Consider the following 23,939-nt stretch of genomic DNA (forward strand, 5'->3'; position numbering starts at 1 on the left):
TTGTTTTCATAGGGAGTATTTTTTTTTTGTTATTAGAAGGTTTCTTTGTTTTCAATTTACTTTATGTATAATTTATGTATTTAATTTAATTTAATTTACGAATAAATGTTTTATCCGAGCCAGTGTTTATTTATTTTTTTTTAGTTAAGCTTTCCAACAAGGAGACTATATCGAATTGAGGTGGCTTAACAAGACCTGTTCAACTATTTCAATTAGCTTAAGGCTTAGCTGATATGAAAGATGAATCAGTTTTAAATTGATATACCGAGTTCAAAATGGCGAAAGCCATTTTTGAGATAAATATGTAAAAATCTAAGTATATAATAAAATATAAATAAAATAAAAAAGTTGTTCTAGCTTCCCAGACATTAACTCCATCTAGGCATAGGCTCTAAAAATATTATTTCAGCTTCTTACGACGTTTCTGTTTTGAGCTATAATGTTAACACATAATAGACCATTTTACGTGACTTGAATATTTTGACTTAAGAGAGCTCAAAATGAGTATTTCGACCATAAACCCCAATTAGAAATTATACACAATCACAGTATTGTCCCCTAACTATATATTTCATACATCGGTAAGTGAAAGTAAGAATCGCCATTAATTAACGATTTTACGAAAAACAAAACATTGCGTTGATATCCCACTTATTCCTTTTTTAATTTCTACTCAAAGATACAAGTTTGATATCATCCACTAAATCACAGGATAAGACCGCCTCATAAGGTCATCCAAGGTCCTGCGAAAATTCAATGTTAGATGGCCCGATATCCTTGTAGCTGGTTTGATTAATGACTGGGTTGGTTAACCCATCCCACATTTTTGTAGTGTAACTGTTCGGGTTCGATTCGATATAGTACAAAAGTTTTTTTTTACAAACAAATCTGCTGTGTGCATCACAAAACTTTCACTTACCGCCTCAAAATGAAATTAATTCTTGTTCTTGTTCATTTAAAACAGCTATTTATTTATTATTATGAATGACAATCCACTTACGACATGTTTGATATAGTTAAGTGTAAGTAAGTACTGACTATTGTGATAACTACCATGGAAAAACAATAATCACCTAAATTTTCCTTATTTTATATTCATAGATTATTTATTACTATTATTAAGAAGAGATGTTTAATTAAAAAAATAAATAAAAGGTATCTAAAAATATTTACAGTTAATTTTTGTCGTTAGATTCCCATCTAGAATGGAACAGAATAACAAAATATGACATGGAAGCGCTTTAAAATCTTTTTCTCCTTAAGTTGTCAATAAAATTCTTCCATAGTTCATAGTTATCCATTTTATATATCTACTCACTATGAGAGATGGTTGACTATATTGTCGGGGTTGTCTGGTCTTAGGCGGTTCTCCAGCCTGATTATACATTTTACAGAAGGCCTACGACAAGGCGTATTCATTATAAGTTAGGAACAGCTGTGCCAGAGGATGAGCCCTGGACATTAACGCAGGTAGAGGAGGTCTAGGTAAGAGAGAGTCTGAGGTAGAGTAACAGTTCTAGTTGCCGAGATGAAGCGGACGGACTAGAACAGGACTATCGTACAGTCAGACTTTGCTCAATCTTTTTTATTTTATAAATAACATTATTACACATTACATATTTAACATGTATCGTATTTTTATAATAATAACATTATATACAATTGCTTAGCTTCTTAGACACTTGTGCTGAGCCCTATCGGATTGCGGCGGCACTTCTTGCTCGCTGATTGCTACAATATCATACAAAAATAAATATGTAGCACTACAAGCCATGAAGGACTGTGGGTGCAGTACTTTGTAAGAAAGTACTGCTACAAGACCCACATTTGTTCAATGGAGTTTCTTTGGTTATATTCACGCTCCACCTCCAGATTTTTCCCAGATTAAGGGTACCAACTTTATGAGGCTGGATGGAGACCGGACACACAATACTTAACCCACCCACACAGTTGATACACGGTTACAGAAACAGATTAAATAATTATCTGTCACAGCTGGACTTGAACCCAGACGTTAATTATAATAACTGATAATAAACAGATCGGTATTATTATACTTAATATAAACAAAATTACAGGTTTTTTTTATTCAATTCAGCTTTTAAGCTCTAAATTTAACTGATAATAAGATCAAGTTGATATTAATGTTCATCTAGTTTCATAATGGCATACTGAGTTTAGTAAAAATCGTTGGCGTTGTTTTTGAAAAAATCGAAAAAATGTTTAAAAACTATTCTATAAAGTGTTTTTTTTCCGGTCAGTCGATTAAACGAAAAATCTGCTTTAATTTCCCAGGTATGCACATACTGTAAGTATTTAATTTGAGTTCCGATAGACTTTTCGTTTTTGAGCTATGCTCGCACATATAACAGAAAGTTCATGGTGACCCCACGGAAAACAAAATTGATTATCCCACCCAGGATATAATAAGTTGCTAACCTCACTGTTAGTCAGGAACAGCCAAACAGTAACAAATAAAAAACGAACAAACCACCAAAGTTGTGACTTTTATATCTGAAAATTAATTGATTTCAAAATAGGATTTATTCCACTCAGATAAGAAATTAATGCAATGACGTTTCTTTGTGAAGAGCCACAAGACTTTGATGTGACGTTATAAATTCCAATTTAATACGGCTAAAGAGATTTAAATATGTCCAGTAGCAGGTGACACACGTATGCTTTTAAACGCTCAAGTGTTTCTGAGAGTTGAAAACAAAGTTTCAGGAACGGAATCAATTTTAACTTTTAATTACGTACAATCCTCTGCGGTGAAGTCTAGTCTTGGTGTCGGCTACAGCTATGTCATTCGGTAATTGCCTTTTCCTCTGATTTTTTTTTTCATTACAAGGCAAAATATATTTATTAAATGATCTCCTGCCTAGTTTTACAGCCGAGCATTAAACGGAGGAGGGAATAAGTTTGAATTGGTGCAGTTTTATCATTTTAGCCAGAAGAGACCTGATATAGATTAGTTATATCAATTGAATACCAAAATCGGAGTAAGCATATTATATTTAATGGTATTATATTCTAAAATATTGAATCATAAATGAGCGGTTCATTCCAATAGTGGTGTTAGTCAAATATACAATTCTTAGATGAAATGTTAGAAGTAGTTCCATAAATTTGTTAGAAAGGAATTTTGGTTTTACTGCTTAAAATAGTCTATTTAAAACTTTCGGAAGTAAATGCAACGAAGTAAGGAGTTTCCCACAAACAGTCCACTTTTGGAAGCTTATTATTTAAAAAAATCATAAGAGCAACACAAGTAGATAAATTAATTTTTTATTGAAAATTTTGATCTGTAACACCTTTTTGACGGTTTGAGTATAAAATTTGAATTAGATGCACTAACTTTTGATACAAAGCCTCCTTTTTTTTCTTTTGTTTCAGTCACGTTAGATATAATTTCCTGAACTCCCAGCTTATATTATTTAACACGATCTGATTCTTAGGATAAGGAAAATCTTAATTTGCCATGAAGAATGGCAAAATTTATTGCTGTGGTAAATTTTTAAACTACAGGTTATTAGAAATACATATAGCAGATAGATTACCTTTGCGCAATATATCGGCATTGATAATTAGTTTGATATATCATAACTCAAGCTCTGATAACTCGGCACTCAAGGAAAAGAATAAGCATTAAAAAAAGACTTTTTATCACTTCAAGATATTAAAATCATGATGTTTATTTTTTTTGAGCAAAGAGTTGTCACAGCTTATGAAATGACATCATAAAATTATATTTGATGTATACAAACATTTTTTATTCACAGTAAAATTTGGCGAGAAAGATTAAACCGTTAATGGAAATGTAGTTTATTTGTTGTTTGAACAAACTTAAAAGTGGGACGTCCAAATCGTGCTGGAACGCTTGTATTTTATAAAATTTATAAAACTTTTTTAATTGTTCACTTGACTTCTCTTTAAAATATTAACAATTTCCAATGTAATGGTACGAGGCATACCCGTTTCCCTCGCAATATACTCGCACGATCTCTCAATTCAATTAGAGAAGTTTTTCTGAATCTTTTTACACCAAGAAATTATTCAAAAGTAACTGTGATACATTGTTATATTTAATTTAAATATTATTGGATAATTCTATCAAAAATATCAATAGCAAAAGCATAAACATAATTAGAAGGATCATTACATGATAAAATAAATTAAATAAAATAAAAACAAAAAACCTTTATTTGGAACAGATTTTAATTAATGGACTGAAGACTAATAACAGAGCAGAGTGGCCTTGAAATGGACTCGTGTAGGGCGGGGTATAAGGTGACAACCTGTCATTTAAGTCGTGTTAAAAAATAAATTAATAGAATGTTCAAATACAAACAAATAATAAAAATATACTTTAAAAATACCTCTCGGAGATATCAGCGAACGGTAATATTTATCCATTTTAGTAAATAATTTGAAATAATATATCAAAGGAACTGATCTAAATTCGGATATAAACGAAACAATATTTTTAACCTACCTTACACTCAGGTCAGGTATAATTTATTTATTTCAAATTGCATTTTAATTAAAATTCTTATTCCTTTTATTATTAAAATTTATATCAAAGGTAGTTATAAATAGTAACATAAAATTTACACATAATTTTCATAAATTAATTTTTCTTAAATTCTCTGCATAGTGTTAGTCAAATTTCTTGTGTCGGTTTTAAAATCCACAGTTAAATTAATGTTTTATGATATATAAATAAACTGAACTATTATTCTTTTGAATGTACTATTTTCTTGAATGTAAAATTATTGTATTGTCAAAGTCGAATATGTGTTTGTTTGGTTAAAATGAATGTATATTAAAAGCTATTTTTTGATACATTGTCCTTAAGGATAGCCGAGATTGTTTTGAGATTTAACATGGATACATTTTTTTTTTATTTAAACAATTGTTAAATGATTTTATAATTTGTTTAGTGATTTTTAGAATATTTAGAAACAAACATTTTGAAGATATTTGTTACGATAACTACATTTATTTAATAAACAACGTTTCTAGATTCAGAGGACACTAAAACTAAGTCAAATTTGGGGAAAATATGTTGGAAGAGGATCATGATCCTTCTACCTTGGGTATTCGAGGAAGTAAAACCGATCGCTGAGGTCATTGGCGAACGATGAATGCTCTACCAGTGATGGAATGAGTATTTTTACAATGCGTGGGTTGTCGGCCTTGTGATTGCATTGTCCAATTGCAGCCAATTATAGCAGCACTGCTACTGTTGCCATCTTGTTGAGACTGATTTATTGGCGACAAATAGCATCAAGTGTCTATTCTCGGCGCCGGCGGGTTTGCTCAAGATGGCAAGTTAAGCACACACTTGTATAATATTTACAAAAAAAAAAATTTGTTTTTTTTCCACGTTTTTCTCACCACTTGCAACAATAAAGAGAATAAATTAATCAAAAAGTAATTTTTTCCACTTGTGAGTGTCCAATGCACAAATTTGCATAATTAGCAACAATGCATATAAGAAAAAAAATACTGCATAAAAAATGTCCACTCCGAACAAGGGAGGGTTTGATTTTGTCTATAGTTTATATATTTTTTTCTTAATTAAAAATCAAAGCAATGTTTCTAGTTTTAATTTACTGAAGATTTTATTCCTAAACAATACAATTTCTATTTACAGTAAACACGCCGTTATCTAATTTCAGGCGATTTTTGAATAATGATTGATTTAACTATCTGAAGTCTCTGCTTCCCATTTCAAGTAAATGATTCAAAAGTAATGTAGAAACGTCACTCCACTGTGGCTTTATTAGGGCGGGTTTACCAGAAAGGATTGCCTTTTTATATTGTTTTGCTACCATCTCTTCTATTTTGAGATTGTGATATGCCGTGTATCGACCAACATACTCCCTATAAGTGTCTGTTTGAAAGATAAGTGTTAGCTTTACTTTTCTTACCTTGGAAACAGATATAGAACAGTGCATAATACAAAAAAACAAAAATAATACAAAAGATTCAAATTCATAATCATCTTCAATTTCTTCTTTCTCTTTTATTTTAGAATTTATCATACTGTTCATGATAAATGATGTTTGGTTCCAGTCATATATTTTAATATAATTCATTTATTATGAATATTTTAAACAACCTAACCGATGTCTCCGTAATTTGAGTCATGCAGGAACCATTCATTGAAAACAACCATCCCATAGGCACAATTTACTCAGCTCAGTGGAGCATTTCTCATCGACACGTTCAGTACACTCTACTTTAATAATGTTGTTCATTTCGCCCCATCATTCCACAAAGTGAAAAAAAAAAGTGGAATAAATGCCTACCCTGCTTCGATCCATTACTAACCCCATAACAACATTACTTTTTGATTTTTTTTTTTTATTAAATTTTAAATTAGCACGCTTTATGTACTTGATGTTCAAGACTCGACCGACCCTCCATTTTTCTTGAGATGTGAATTATGAAAAGAAACTTATCATGTTTTAGTTTGTTTATTCTTTCTTGTTTAATGGGTTAAAACATCATTGGTCAATGTCATTCATTTCTGGTAATATTTAATTTATTATCTATATTTTCTATAATATTTTTTCTAGTATATTGTGCTATTTTAAAAGATGTTACTAGCTATTTTAAAAGATTTAATACAGTTTCTAAGAGTTGTTGATATTTTAGTGTTTGTAAATCGAGTCTTGCCTAAAACTTAATGCATAATCATTGATGTATAACGTCACAAAAAAATTAAAACTATCTATTCATGCCTTAAGCATGAGTGATTTAAAAAAAAAATGCAAGAATTAGTAATATTAGGTATTAACTTCTGTATTAAGAGCAATAAAAAAAGCTAATCAGCACCAAATTTGAACTAATTTTACAAACATGACTCGTGTAGTAGACACTCAGCAATTGCTGATATAAAGCAGTTATTATTGTTAAAGAATGCTTTTAGAGATTTTTAAGGTTTTGACTAAAGTGTTATTTAAATCAGTTAAGAGGTAACTGTTGTCCCGGCTGCGATATAACGTGACGAAGAAAATTATATCCTTCTGCTACGGACCATTTGTATAATTATTACAGCGCAACAAATTATTTTTATCAATTTACAGCAGCCTATTTTAATAGAGAATTAGCCGAATATAATATTCATATTAACGGCGGAATGGACCAAGGTTGAATCAAGGGGAATAAACATCATATTGACACAAAATAAAATATAATTTTATTTTTAATACTATCATAAACTATGGTTTAAAAAAAAGGTTCAATATTTTAACAAAATTAATTTCGAAAAATTGTAAGACCCAACAGTTATTACTAAGTCACCGTGTAGTTACTTGTGACTTTAAAAATACATTTAATTTATATGTTTGATATGATGTTTGAATAAAGTGTTTAAGACACCTATGAACAGTGATATGAATGTAACCCTCACCAGGGGATAGACCCTATCGGACAGTCCCACGATTTCTCATATCTAGCCTTAGAACCCTTTTGTGGTTTTACTGGTCGGAGGTGTAAATTGTCCAACTAAAACCAGGTATTGTTTGCGTCCCGGAACATACAACACAGGTAGCTGTCATAGCTTTTGCTCATTCTATTCCAAATTCGAGGAAACCTCCCACTACCAACAACCTAGTTCTAGCCCACTCTACCTTCTCATACTCCATATAAATATCTCCTTATGTGCGAAAAGTCATATAAGTCTTATTTTTATTCTAGATTCTAGAGCAGAGCTGTCGAAGGGCACTCTAGGGTACAAAATGTATGTACCAGTTGTACGTATTATGTCTTGGTATCTTGCATCTACAAATGAAATGAAGTAAAGTTTATCTTATAGCACACTTTGCTAACAATTCTGTAACAAAGGCTGGTAAAACAGTCGTTTTACGTGAAATATGGTGAGTTTAAATTTCGGTTCTGCTGTGAAGAACCATTTTAATATGGTTAATAATGTAGATTATTCTACACATTAAAATTATTCTTCAAAATACTGCCTATAAGTATCAATTACTTTAACTCATGTTTCACCAGAAGTTGAATTTGGTGACAATATCAGATCTTGACTTTCGAAGAGAAAAATTTACACGTTGAACCGTAAGAATTTAACGAGCGATGACCGATGTCGTTAGATTTCGCTCGTATACGCTTTGCAGATTAATTTTACTGGGGTAATACAACAACGTGAGTCTTTTTTTATTGTTGAACTAGAATTTTATTGCCAAAAAAAAATACATACATGCATATGGGTTTTTCCAAAATATCCAATTTTGGAAAAATGTAATTAAATCATCAATATGTGAGCATATGATGTTAGTATGTTAAAGATGATGGTCATAAAAACCTCTTAGATTGAGAAAAACTTTGAATTTGAAAATTTTGAAACAACTTGAAAAAGTTTCAGTTTTAGAAATTTATTTGTTAAAAATTCATTACTTTTGAGAAAAGGATATGTGATTATTTGATATACTTCAATTTTTTTAATTGAATATTTAACAGTTGGTTTGATTCGGGGCGTTTAGGATATAGAATTAAAAATCACAATTACATATTACAATCAAACGCTATGACAATTACTTTCACTCAACGATTAATTACAATTGCGGTCCAAAATTATATTTACTATGGTCCATTAAGTTAAAATTACTTATAATTAATCATAACTTCATTTTTATAATTTCAAATTAAAATGATTTTTTAGTAATCGCAATTACTTTTTATTCGACATTGTTATAAATTAAATTAAATACAACTTATTGATAAAAACAATTAAAAAGGCTATTACTTTGACCGAAACAAAACTAGAGCGACAAATAAATTTGATTGTATAACTAACAATCAAGATTGAATTAATGGACCGGCGCCAGATCACAATAAGATAGAGACATATCGATCCTTTTAACAATCGATAACTGAAAGATCGAATAAACCTAGTCATTTCAATTTCTTGGTGTTCTCGTTCAAGCACACCTGCCAAGAAATATCTGTTTTTGGGTTCCTCAAGGACTCGAATCCAGTAACGGTATCAACTCGTAGTCCTGGAATGAGCATAATTACATATAATCAAGATTGGACTAACAATATCTCTTCCGATAATATATTCTAAATGTATTCTGCCTTACACAATAGAGTTTAGATCAAGGACACAGTAAATTACTAGGTTCTCGCAATCATGTGCAGTAAAATAAACGAAACATGGAAAAAATAAAATAATAATTCTTGTCTAATACTAATATATATTATACCGGTGATTTAATATTACAGTTTGAATACACAAGCTGATATATTACAAAAAGACAACTTAACCTGTTTATGGCCAAAAAAAAGGAGCGTAGGGACCAAATGGCCTTTTATATCTGTTTCTCTGAAAACTTGATCGGTTTTGTTGACAAAATGAGAATTTGGCGGGCGTTTGAGAGCAGGAAATGAGACTATAATGGCGGGGAAACTACTGCCATTTAGATCTTTGTGATAATATCGATTCCTAGAGGGAGATCGACCACTAGTTTAATTAATATCAGAAACGTTTTCGTGGTCGGATATTTTTTTTTTTTTTATATTTATATCACAGGTAACAAAGGACTGTGACAATCGCGTGACTTAAGCGCTCTTTGATTTATATAGCTGCGAGACAGAGTTTTTGGCGAGACTGGTAAAAGTTTTTTCCTTCCTACGAATTTGAAGGGTTGCTTGCAAAAGTAAAAAAAAAATTAATAAGTACTATATACTGCATTACATAAACATTCTGTTAAAAACAAAAAACACTAGTCGTAATGTAAGTCTACGAAAAAACGCCCAAGTATGAAATTTTTCTTGTAAGAACTCTACTTGTTAGCTAATTTTAAATGCTGCTACATTTCAAAAACTATCACACACTCAGATTCAACCAATGATCTAAATCTAATAAGTGACGGTTATGATGGGCGAAGTTTCATCTTTCTATTTTTCAATAATAATTAATTGTTTAATAAAAAAAGTATATAATTATGAGGTGTAAATATAAAATGTGTACTTATATATGTATATAATGAAAATGCAATAATTATATTTTAAAGTAAAGTTAATTTATAAGTAATAAATAAAAAAAATTAAATTGAATGTAAATAAATTAAGTTCTGTAATTAGGTAATAACAGAGTTCTAACCTGCTAAAGGTAGATTTTATTGTTAATAGTGTTATTGTGATTAGGTATGAAGAAATTTTTTTTTAAATATGTGTTGATGCATTGAAATTACATATTTTTGTAAGAAAATAATCATTTTATAAATTCTTTATAGGTTACTGTTATGATACTATTTTGACAATTGTTTTTTTATTTGAACATAGTGTGACACAGGCTATTGGCCTGTAAAGCAAAACGTTTTTTAATAAATTGTGACAAATCAATAATGGGGTATGCTTTAAAAATATTAGTGTTATACGTGAGGACATAATATTAATACAATTTTTAGGCTGTCTTCTTGATAATAACCTAAGGGCCGAAACGTTGCAGAATCGAAATGAACATAGCTGAGAGTAAAGGGATGAATTAAAGTTTTTTTTTTTTTTTTTCGGCCAAGACTCCTATTGGAGTCCTATACTGCCTAACCATGGTTGGGGGTCAAATTTCTTAATTTTGGGGGACCGCCACGCAATGAAAAAAGTCGGCGTCCCAGGCCGGATTCGAACCGGCACCGCCAATAGACATCAAATTAGTAAGACTGTGTCTTAACCACTGAGCTATGGGCGGCCCATGAATTAAAGTTGTTTTATTACTAAAATTAATCATTCTCAAACAGCATATTAAATTAGAAAACTAGTAAACTATTAGTTATTACTTCAACCTAACCACTAAATCTTCATGTTCTAATGGGGTATTTTGTTTATTACCAACTTGTATTTTGAAAATGCCAAAACTGGGCTTAACGTACTTCCATTCCAATCTGATATATTATACTTGACTGGATCCACAAAGGGTAAGGGTTAAAATATACTCTATGAACTTTAATGCCATTTCATGCATTTTCTCACATTAAATATGTGCTCGAATTCATGAGAATTATGAGACTTCTAGGTATTTTTCAAATTTAATTTCTAAAGTCTAAACTACCATATTCAATTAAAGCGCAAGTTCAATTACTTATTTTTACTTCATTCCAAATTGAATGGGAGTTTGCAAATAGCCTGGTAAAAGTCCTCAGTTTATCAATTTTAAATATTTAGTATTTTTTTTTTATCGATAAAAATGTCAATTCGTTTTAGCAATTCCAAAAGTATTCCATTTTAAAGCTGTATTACGCTAGTGATATTTTCGGTAAAAAAAAAAAAAAAAAATGAGTCATTTCATCACAAATAAACACTAAAGACAAGAAATATGGATAAAAAATTGTTATCACCCATTAAACTATAACTAAACTTCCATTTACGATCAACTTACAAGCTTCAAGGTTGGTATAAGTATAATTTATTGTTATACTCTAAAAACTTTTTTTTTTTAATATTCACGACTGCATTAAAATATATTCAAGAAAAGTTGTTAGTTATGGCATAATACAGATATGTGAAAAATGTACCCCATTGATTGAACATCAATAACATTTCTAGAGGCAAAGACCTCCATGCTATATCCTTTTCAAACGCCAAAGAGAATTATCAAGAAATGAAGAAGCCAGGTAAGAAATAAGTGTGTTTTGGTTGGCCATCATGGAAGGATTGGAATCTAGTTCTGACCAAATTGGCAATATATGGAACATTGAGGTCTTGATGGATGACTTTATTTGTGAAAAAGTATGGATCATTAAGGAAAGAGAACAATTGGATGGTTTAGTTGAGGCCAGCCAATAGAAATAATATACCCGAAAAATTAGCCATTTTCTTACAAATCGACGTTGAACACCAGAGACAAGGTATATAACAAAAAAAATCTTGTTACCCATATAACAATAATATTTTACATTATATAAGTGTTTTTTTATTTGAATTCCGCATAACCTTCAATGCATTTTCCGCTGATGAGTATATAGTTCTCTATCAGCCAATAGTTCTAGTAGCGTTTATGATACTGTATGTTTAGAGAAAGAAATTAGTATTGAAGATATGATTTTTTATTTTCTTCAATTTTTTTTCTAACTTGCAGGGTTGTTGCCCTCATCCGTTATTATATCAATGAAAATAGTTACGGCATAAATGTGAAGTATTCATTCCTTCTACTTTTTTTTTCTTAGAGACAATAAAAGAAGGCGGATTCCTTTCAATCCTTCGGCCGCAGCTTATTATAATCGCAGATAGCTGAAAATATGAGGCTCATTAGGGCGATGCTTATAGCAGATGTTGCGACAAGACATCTGGTATCGGTATAAATTGGTACTGACACAACGCTGGCCGACGGGATCATAGGCGATGTCGTCATCTACCCTTCTGAGCCTCTCTTCTCGGAACTTTTTAAGCAGGTCAATGCAAATGTTTATTTATTTCAGCGAGATATAACGCCCATTGATAAATGGGCAATTAAGGAAGAGCATCCAGAGAATAAACAGAGGATTAGATTAGAAGATAAGAAATCCTTGAAGAAGAATGTCTATTAACAAGGAAATATCACCATATAATGGGTTTCAGTCGATATCTTAATATTTTCAATATATTATTATTTTTTAATTGAAAATCTTTATTTAAACCTGTCAAACGAAATGAGAACTAGTGAATATTGTATACAGAAATAAATGGAAATGAAATAAGAAACTTGAGGCAGAGCAGAACCCAGAAGCACAGTAATCATCCAGGCGTGATCAAAATTAAGTGTAAAACTTTCAGGACCCTCAAACAGTTCTCATTTTCAAGTGTCATTTTCAAAAGTGTTAGCCATATATTTTGATATAATTTTATGTGGTTATTATTTGAGAATATTGATTGAATATGATTATTCATATGCTTTCGTAAAGGTACGTGAAATTCTAATAAACTAACTGCTTCCGTTAAACAGTTACTAAAAGTGCGTCTATGGATATGATTACAATTTAAATTCACGTTAAGTTTTAAGGCACGTTAAATTTATTTTTAATAAATACTTGCAAAAATCGATAAATACAAAAACAGTTCAACTCGATGTTAGCCTATATAAGTGACTTGTAAACTGACCTGTAAACGGCTAGCATGCAATAAAGCAAACTTGTGTCACATAGCCTAATAGAAATAACTTTCTCAGTGAAGCGACAAACTTGAATCATAACAGGGCAACTTGTAACCACACATTAAAGTTTGCAGGGTATTATTAAGTGGTGTAGAGGAGAGTGGTAGGTGATGTCACGGTGTAAATATCCAATAATTAACTAAGTAGGACTCAAGAATTTTGGGAGTGGCTGTTGAAGGGAGGATAGATAACAATAAGTGTATTTATATACAATATAATAAGGGAAAGGATTAAGATTGTCAAAAATTTCGAATTCGACTTTTCGACGTAAATAAACGTTTTGAGTTTAGTTAAATAAGTTTTGCAAAAAAGTCTGTGCGTACGTAAACAGCCTAGATCAAAAAAGAAAAGTTGTACCAGGGATGTTATAGCGACTTTTTAGTTAAAGTCGACAGACTGAATCACTTTATATAACCGATTTTAGAATTTTCTCCAAAAAGGCTAGAATGTTTTGGAATTAACTCGACATACCAATGAACAGCTACAACCAAATGCATGGGGAATCAAAAATGGAGACAGAGGATTTCATCACAAAAAGGTTCATGAAGTTCCACTCCCAGTTACCGACAGTTAAAGGAGCAGTGACCTACAACTTGGGAAACCCACCCACAAACCGAAGACAGAAGCCTAGGCTATCCAGAGCATCCTGTAATAAGTTCTATATTCATCAGTTCTGTTATTGCCACTTTTTTTCTCTTTATCTTTTTCTTAAATTAACTTTTTTTTCCATTATAAGCCAATTATTTATTTTGTTAAATCCTACAAGTCATTGTTTTTTGTTAATTACTTTACTTTTATTAAGAATTATTATTTTTATTTATTTATTTAATCTCTATACTTCCCACAATAAATTATTTTTTAAAAAAATGTATCTGTTACATTAACCATTTAAAGCCTACTAGGCCGATCTGTTATTAACTAAAAACACAAATAAATATTCCAATAATCAGGTAGGTCTTTTCCTCATTAAAATAGTTTTATGTAGTTTAAATGTCGAATTATAAAAACAAAAAAAAATCTTGTAATACGTCTTTAATTTTGTTTATTTGAGATAGTTAACTCTTTCATATTTTTACTAAAAACGGAAAATGGATAGATATAAACTATGAAAGGGTTTGGTCAACTTCTATTGGGTAGGGAACAGGACCGAAGATATTACCTTGAGGAACACCAGAGGACTGAGATAAGAGAGATGATTAGGAAGAATTGTAGTTTTTACTTTATCAGCGGAAAGGAACGGATAGTAAGAAAGTATTTAGTTGATAGAAATTAACGGAATTTCAAAAAGCAGTCCAGGGTGATGGACTCGCTTCATAAAATATAAAATTAAATTTCTTTGTTAATCTTCTTAAAAGAGAATAAACAGATAACACTAGATAATTTATTTTATTTACGTCCAGATCTCCTAGCAGTAAACGGGGTATGTCCTTATATAAAATGTTTTCCACGATTTCATGTAACTCGTCTTCTCCACACTACATAAACTTTGGAACTCCGTTGGTAACATCAATCTGTCGTTTCATAAAGATGAATAACTATCAGAAAAGTAGGTGTCATAGCAGGATAAGACTATCAAAATTAATTACGTAAAACGTTGATAGTTATAGCAAAAACCATAAAAAATAAGGAAAACTTTTTTAAAGGTTCGATTAATAAAATTTTAATTTCTCCCCCCCCCCTCCAAAAAATGACTTGCTGAATACGTGGACAAAGGAACTGCTGAGGAACATACAACTAAGATTAATAACAAATAAAACAGTATTTACTTTTCAACTCTCTAAGATAAAGTAAAACCTATTCGACTGCAATGTTATCCTCTAAGGTATATCTGAGTTAAATTTAAACTAGGTTAAAGCCGAGATATCGTCGATGGAATTAATTCGTGCTGATATCAACCTTTCATTATGTATTTTAGTTTTTATTTTAATGATTTTGCTGCGAGATAGCGCTGATATTCCTGAAGAAGTTTACACCCTGTCTGGCGGTTCATCTCTCTCTAATCCTCCCCCTCCCCACGATATACAAGGCAGGAAACGATCCTCCAATATCTGGCCGAGGGAAGGTGGTGGTTGGAGGCACTAAATCAGATCGAGTAGCGCGATCTGTGCGGACATCTCATGAAATATTAATCCGCGGTTGAAGGATGGCTATCCGTTGAATTCTTAACAAAATATGGCCGCTTCGACCTCGATACTGTAAAGGAGTCCAACAAATGATCTCGTTTCCACGGCAGGGTTACTTCAGGCCGAGCCCCCCCCCCCTTATCCCTCCCTTATTCTCAAGGGGTTCAATAGTACTTGGTTCGATATGTAGATATATCGATAAATATGTGCTATGGGATGAAAGTTTTACTCTCTCGTCATAACATATGATTAAGATAAAATTTATGTTACCCAAGTTCACACATTCATTTATTATTGCCAAATACATAAAAAAAAAAGCTAGTTGAATGGACTTAAATATATTTCATAACCATTATCTTCTTAGAAATAGCAGCATGCAAGATATTCGCCAAAAATAATTAAAGATTACAAAATAATTCGTATGCCACGCCTGCAACGGCGCTTTAGAATTATGATGCATTGCCAAAATACAAAATTTTAATTCAATAATGGAATATATTATCGACTAATATTTTCTATTGTTTGCTTGAAGGTTTAAGAATATAATAATTATGATAAAGGCTTAGTGAACCGGAAGATTCGATGCTGATACCACCAATCGTTACATACATTTGTCCAGATTTCGACATGGAAAAATAACCGAAATCGCTCCGGTTCCTACTGCTAACTATATATTTCACTTTATCCGTATTTATTTCGAGACCTAGTTCATTACTAGACTTTATCGCGTAGTTGTTTGAGAATATAAAAATAATAATGTTTATAAATTGCATTTTTTTTCTAAAGGTAATCGAAAGTAAGAATTTAATAATAGAATTTTACAGATATGTCTTCACCGAATGAGGATAAAGATAAGGAATAGTATCTGAGATTGTCATCAGCTATGAAAGAACAAACTTGTTTCATCCTTATCGCCAGATGGACAGGCAATAACGGCACCATTGTCTATGTGAAATACCTGACCATCGGTCGCAGACTCGGGCCAATCAGAGAGGAGAAGACAAAAAGATTGGGGAGATAGCCAATGGGGGGAGGGCTAATGAAGCGCGGTGCACACATCACTCTATCTCTCTCTCTCCCTCTGCCCTAATTATCATCAGCTGCTAATTAATGTAATATGCTCATCCTCAGCACTTCAACGCCTAAGAGTGTCTTTGCTTTATAGTTGTGGTAGGTTTATTCACATGCAGTTCACGTTCCATATAATTTTAGTTGTAAAGCTATAAAACCGACACTGTTAATTGGCTAGGTGATTTTCTTTTAACTAAGAAAAATATTTCAGTAAAATTCATGAAATATATTATATATAGATAAAAAAACTAATATGGATCAAACCAGAATTAGTAATATAATAACAAATAATTCTAGAGATAAAATAGATAATATATGGACAGTAAAATATTGATATTCTAAAATACTACTATTTAAATTAGCCAAACCAAATTAGAAAAATATTAATTATAAAACAATACTGTCGCAAATCATATGAGGACCTATTTAATATCATACCTAATTAAAACATATGAAAAGTTTATAACAAGTGTAAAGCAAAGGAACGCCATGACAACCAAAACATAAACATAACACATATCAAAACACCCTCCCAACATTAACTAAAATATAATTCGATATGTTAGTTGAATAAATGGTAAAAAAAAAAATTGAAAAACATTAATACTCTATTAATCTGCAGTTTACATTATGAGCATTAAGAAATATTATTCAATGAAAATCGACATTATCCAAAGAAAAAACTCATATATCGGAGTAAAATATACATATTATGATCTTATTGGTTACAAAGTATCTATAAAGAAATATGGAATATCGGAGATTAAATATCGATATAATTTGAAGGCGGAGCAGGAGAAAGTCGGGTAGCCCCGGTGCATTGAAATTTTTAGATTTTGCAACACTGAAAATTCAAGAAAATACATATACTTAGTAATAAAACAAGTGTTTAATAAAACGTTTGAATTTCAATTAATAACGCATGAGGTTGTGCCCCAATGGATGTCCCGCCGTGAAGATGCTACCCGCCCTCTTGAATTTGTGCCTATACAAATTCAAGGTTAAAGTAATTTTAAGATTTTTATTTTGTTGAAAAACGAATATGATTAATAATTTTAAATATTATGATTAAAGAAGTTCCTAAATTTGTTTCCAGAGTAAAATGCATAGACATTTTTTTTGTATCATTTATCTATGTTTAAATTACGAGTTCGTGGATAATTGACCGTCTCAAAAGCTAAAACGTCGGTTTAAAAACAAAATGTAGTTTAAGTTAAATTAAATGATTTTTTTTTAAAAAGCTTTCTCACTGATCTATTTAGATTTTTTTAATGTTTATTTCCGATCACATATTGATGAGGACAACAATTAAAAAAGAATATCAACGTTTTTAATAACATTCGTTAAATAGAATATTTTTTAGTCAGGAAAATCAAATTTTTAAAAATTTATTTAATTTTATTTATTAAAACATCCTCTCCATATATTTATTACTCATCAAACATACCAAACCAATATATGAATATTTTTAATTTTATATTTCTCCAAAGTCAAAATCAAAAATGTCAGTGCCTGACATAGGCAGAAGTGTTACTTTCGCAACATATTGCAATATGGTAATACTAGATACTCAACTGGCAGAAGTGTACTCCATCTAAGTACCCTCACGGCCTCACTCCATTGCCAAGAGATTATATCATTCTAGTAGAGAATCACCTCTTTCCAACAGACAGGAAGGTTTTTCTTGAATAGAACATACCTTCTGGACTTATTTACTATTATAATAATATTTCATCTTCAATATATTTTAAAATTACACGTGTAGCAATAAAAAAAATTGAGATCTAAAAATATTAAAATTATTATTAAAAACCAAACTTGTATTAGTAAATAATGAAAAATATAAATAAAAATAATACGGATTTAAGAATGATTATAGTTTGTAATTACACAAAACGATATAATGAAATACATAAGTAAAAATAATAAAATAATTTAATTAAATATGAAGTTATTTAATCCAAAAGAATAAATAATACAAAGTAATAAGGTATAATAATAGTCATAAGTAATATGTAAAGAAAAAGGAACAAGGATAGAAGCATACAAAAATAAAGTATATTATGAATAAGAAGGAGAAAAATGTCAATAATGAAAGAGGAATCTATTCCCTGTACCCATCCGTTTCTATTATTACTAATAAAAATTTCATATCTATTGATCATATTCCTTTTTCCCCGAATGTTTCTTCAGCTATCCTTATTAATTTTCCTCAATATATATAATATCAACGATATCACAATCATACCTTCTTATTTTTCGTTTTTCAATTATGTTTTTGGTTTAATTAACTTTATATTTTGTTTTGTTTTTTTACTAAATTATTATTATTATTATTAATATAATTCGCCATATCTTACCTATTGTAATATTTCTTTCATTTATCATTATTTTAATTTTTCATTATTTACCTATATAATAGTTGATTCACTTCATATTAATTATTTCATTATTTATCGTCTTTATTAATTAATGTTTTTAATTTTTATCTTATATGTGATACAACACGAGGAGGCCCCTCACCTCCGGACTTAAAAAAGATCCTTTTTTAGAATGGATAGCTCTTATATGATATTTAACCATAACAGGTAACCTTAAAATACCAATGGTAGTAAAATGTAAGACACAACAAGAATTGCTTTTCTTTTTCACAGAATTTGCGTCAGTAGTTTTCTTTTATTTACCTCAGTTATGCTTGTTTTTGTCCATTTTAGTTTATACTTAATTTTTTTAAGTTAATATTTATATGTGGTGTTATTGTGTACTTATACCCCTTATATTGCCCTTGATTGCTATAGATAAACAAGTAGAATTTGTCTGAATTAAAATTATTTCACCGCACCAAACGAACAACATTTCATTCAATATGAAATTGAAAATACTATTAAAGCCCGTTTTACTGGGCTTCCGGATTACCCGGTGATGAAAGAAAATTAATTTTTTAAGTGCTGATAAAACGCTAAATTCAGTAAAATTTGACTACAATCATATATAAATATATGTACGACACCTATATCTTGTTTTATAGTGCATTTTATCATCTTCCTATAATATGAGTTAAATTATTATTGGAAGATCTTTTCTTCTACAAACCACGGGTTCTTAGTCGGCGATGTCTCGGTCCTGACAAAAGTTGATAAGTAGTGTTCTATCATAATTATTTGGAACAATAATAGAAAATGTCCATAGGCATTTAAAAACGTGATTAAGATTGATTAAATTAGTATACACTACGATAATCAGACCAATTTGGACATATGGAATTGAGCTCTGGGGCTCCACCAAACCATCAAATTCTTCCCGCATCCTATCGTTACAATCCAAAATCCTACGTAAAATCCTTGATGCTCCTTATTACGTCACAAATAAACTCATTCACAAAGACCTTAACATCCCATTCGTTGCAGGTTTGACCCAAAACAGTTATGCGTCTTTTCATTCCAAACTCCTTAACCATCCTAACCCATTAATTCTTAATCTTTCATCCTTAACAATCCCTGATAATCCTCCGAGGCGTCTGAAAAGAAGATGGCCACGGGACCTTCTAATTTAAATTAATAAGTGGTTCCTTCCCAAGATTTTCAAGTGTATATGAAACATACTACATATTTACCTATTGTATTATTTTTGTACAGTTGTAAATTACATTAAATAAATAATTAAAAAAAAAAGATTGATTAAAGTTCTTTATAGTTCATCCGTTTGCTATTTTCATAAAAAAAAAAAATTAAATATTAATATCCCGCCGCAATAATAAATAATGATGTAAATCATTACAAGATAAAGGATAAACATTGTAATTATTTAATGGATTTAAACAGGACTATTAAGGCCAAAGGGTCATGCAACGAATTCTTCTTGCACTAGTTCCCTTTAATCCATTCACAACTAATTCTTCCGTCATTAAGTTTTCCATCATGATAGTGGACACGCTATACAATAAAAATAAATCTGGAGAGAACTTATTTCGGTGGTGGATTTTTTGTTCAAATAAGTATCCTGTGTGAAGCGAGAAAGGAAGGGGGATCTATAGTATGGTAGATATATTGATTTCAGTTAGTAAAATTTTAATACTGATATAATGATATATCAAATAAATACCATAGGACAAAGATATGAATATATACATTTTAAATATCGATATTTCGATATGTCAGTATTTTTTCACCATCCTTACTCAAAACCATTTTAACAGCTTGACCCAATTTTAATTCTGGACAGATAAGACGACAATTAAGGACAATTGGCTAAATTTATGCCAGGACTATATCACTCCTGTTTTGGTTTATCACAATCAGGCAATGCCGTACTTTGTAGTAGTCCAACAAAGACGGGATTTGTATTCTTTAGTTCGCTATAGAAAACTTTTTAATATATTAAATAATAATAATAAAGGCGTTCGCTAAGCCAAAGGTTCGAAGCCAATACCACCAGTCGTTCTCTACATATATCTATCCAGTGTCTCCAAACCCAAAACTACTAGATTAGTATTACGGCAATCCTCCCATCTACGTTTCGGTCTACGGTTATCTCTCGGCAATGACCCGTCAGTTCAGTGTTTATTGAAATTTGAGAGATCCGTTCGTTACTAAGATCCACAACTTCGTACGCCCATATTATTCACTGCAAAGCTATATATAAAAAAAATGTTCCCACAATTCATAATTGTCTAGCCTTCCAAATTCTCCGGTTAACTCATCCTTTTTAGGTCCAAATATTTAAGATAATACTTTATTTTCAAAAACCTTAAGGCGCTGTTCTTCTCTGAGTGTTAAAGGACACGTTTCGCTTCCATAAAGAACGAAAAAGAATTTTTTTCGCACAGCTATATTTTGAAAAAAATCTTCTGTATAAAGTGAAATATCGATATTTTTATTAATATATCTGATACATTTATAAGATATATCTCGTACTGATCTGTCGTTAACAGACATGTATATAACGTATCACCTATCAGATAAAAAAAGTATTTTCTCATACCTTGCATGAGAAATAATCACATGCTTTATAATTGTCACTCGGAAATCGCTTGTTGCAACATATCTTTAATGAAATCAATGCAAATGAGGGATACACCGACAACGAAATCAATTATTTCTACTATCGAACATTAATATTCATTTATATGTGTTCATTAATTTATGTTTAGAAATAATTTGAATTATAAAGGTAAAAAATTCGTAAATATCCGACCAGACAAGTTGTATGAAAAGAAACTAATCAATGAAAAAAAAAAAAAAAACACTGATTTAGCGATTCAAATTATTATTAAATTTTCACTCAACCTATTATTTTAATTGAATATAATTTACCATATCGGTTTCCAACTAGAAAGCCAAATCATTACGTTTTTAATCACTAGAATAGATAGAATGAATATAAACTCAAATGAAAAATTTGTATCTTGCATTATACTTACATTGAGGAGAAGATGGTTGGGGGTGCGGCCACAAATAAGTATGACTAACTTATTAACTAAGTATGACTAACTTATTAACTAAGTATGACTAACTTACATTGAAGTGATTTTCACAAAAATATAAAGTATTATTGAGACTCGATAATAGTTTTGGATCTCTTTCAACGAGCTTTAACGAAATGTTTCTAGTTGCCAGTTAGATAAACTTTTGTGTAGTCTTTACATTAGTATTTTTGTAATTCTTTACTGCACAAGAACGATAAGGAACATAACTTATAATTGATAATCGCTTAAATAACAAAGATAACTAAAAAAATGAGCTTTTTTTAGTAAATTTTTTATATTACATGACGTTTTTGGCGTTTTAGTCATGTGTGGAAGACGATAGTCAAGATGGACGCTATGGTAGCAAATTTATTCGAGAAGGATATCTGTCAATAAAATATATCCTGGGTGTACTCATCGGAATTTTTTATTACTTTTTTGAATAAAAAATATGACATACATCTCCTTGAAAATTCCAAATAATATATTCCAAAATAATTACATTGTTTAATAAGCTTAACTAAAATGTGTTACAAATATTAAACACGGATAATTTTTTTGTTTGCAACTTAACGGTAACCAGTAAAAATAATTACTCTAAAAAAGGATTAAAAAAAAAAAAAATAATTGTTAGAACATAATAATTGTAATACCTACAATTATCACCACAGCTTCCTTAATTATTATACTTGTAGCATTTCCTCGTTAAATTCTGACACCCCATTAACTTTTGGTTGGTATATTATTCCAAAGCCCACGGCGGACCGAAAGTGAAACATTGCCGCGGCCAACTTGATAATGATAGGCTTTAAGAAAATTCAATAACATGCCGGCTCTCGAGATCTTGGGCCTCCAATCAATCATGATCGAAAAAACATAAGAAATCAACGCTTTGCTCTAAAATAGTACATTATTATAACCCGTAGGAGTGCTTTTAGCAACAGGGCCGTATCGAAGAGTTTCCCAATTTAAAGAATCGGAGTAGGTGGTTAACGACCATACCACTTAATCGAATAGTTATGTTACGGTACTGATTCGACACAGAATTAATTACAGTTTATTTTCGTGTTCAAACATTTTTGATTTTTTCAATTTTGAAATTGCTCAGTTCGCTCATTCTGTCATAAAACTTAAGATAGAATATACAAAACTATTATTCTCTCCATTGTTCATTACGGATACGAAACGTGGTCTCTTACACTAAGGAAAGAACCTTAAGGTTTTTAAAAATAAAGTAAAAGGGATGCGTTAACCAATGAATTTAGAAAGCTGAATTGAGGGAACTGCATACGGTAAATATAATTCAGGTTATAGCATTGCGGTGAATAAGATAGTCGAGTAAGGTTGAGGACTTAGCAACGAACGGATCTCTAAAGTGTTAATAAACACTAGTGACGGGTAGACCGAAACGTAAATGGAAGGTTTGCGTTAAGACCGAGTTTGGAGGGATCGTCACTGGGCGGATGAATGTAGATCATCTCTAGAATTATCTATGCTTTATAAACCGGATTTTTTCCTTCGGTATATTGTACTATGAAGTTAAGGCTCCAGAAATAATATAAAATAAATTTCAAGAACTATTTTTGACTAGGTTTGAACCTAGTCAAGTTGTTACTGGACAAAGGTTGTTTAATTTGGCACTCCAATTATTTTTTATTGTTATTTTTATTATTTACGACTCTGAACCAATAGCTGAATATCGTTTAAATTTTAATGAAATAAGTAGAACAGAATACAAAGTTCATAGGAATCGAGAAGGGCAGCAATGAAGGGAATTCTGGAAATCAATCGTCTACACTCAAAACCACGCAAATTACGGGAGGAATAATTGAATATTATTGTTTGTGGTCAAAACAAAATATATATTAGAGTACAGTACAAATAAACAAACAACAATAGTATCATGAAAATATACCCCCAGGGTCGAAAGTAATTGTCTAATCAATGAAATGGCTCAACAAACTAACATTACCTTATCGGTATGCCATTGACGCTTTTAACATTGATCTATTCTGTGTTTGCTATAGGCATCATCGGCCCTTCGGTTTTGAAATATTCCTCCAAGATCAGGGCTTGGCAATCCAGGGCTCTAAGTATATATATGGCTCTTAGTATATATACGGTATGT

At 30.7% G+C, this 23,939-nt stretch overlaps 1 protein-coding gene across 16 annotated transcripts in view; it reads right to left on the minus strand.

Moving 5' to 3' along the window:
* trol (terribly reduced optic lobes) overlaps positions 1 to 23,939 on the minus strand; it is a gene marked incomplete at its 3' end in the record, with an annotated part of 722,946 nt that overhangs the window by 243,541 nt on the left and 455,466 nt on the right.

This window comes from Halyomorpha halys, unplaced genomic scaffold, assembly GCF_000696795.3.
Source record: "Halyomorpha halys isolate HHAL.00 unplaced genomic scaffold, Hhal_1.1 Scaffold696.1, whole genome shotgun sequence".
NCBI lineage: Eukaryota > Metazoa > Arthropoda > Insecta > Hemiptera > Pentatomidae > Halyomorpha > Halyomorpha halys.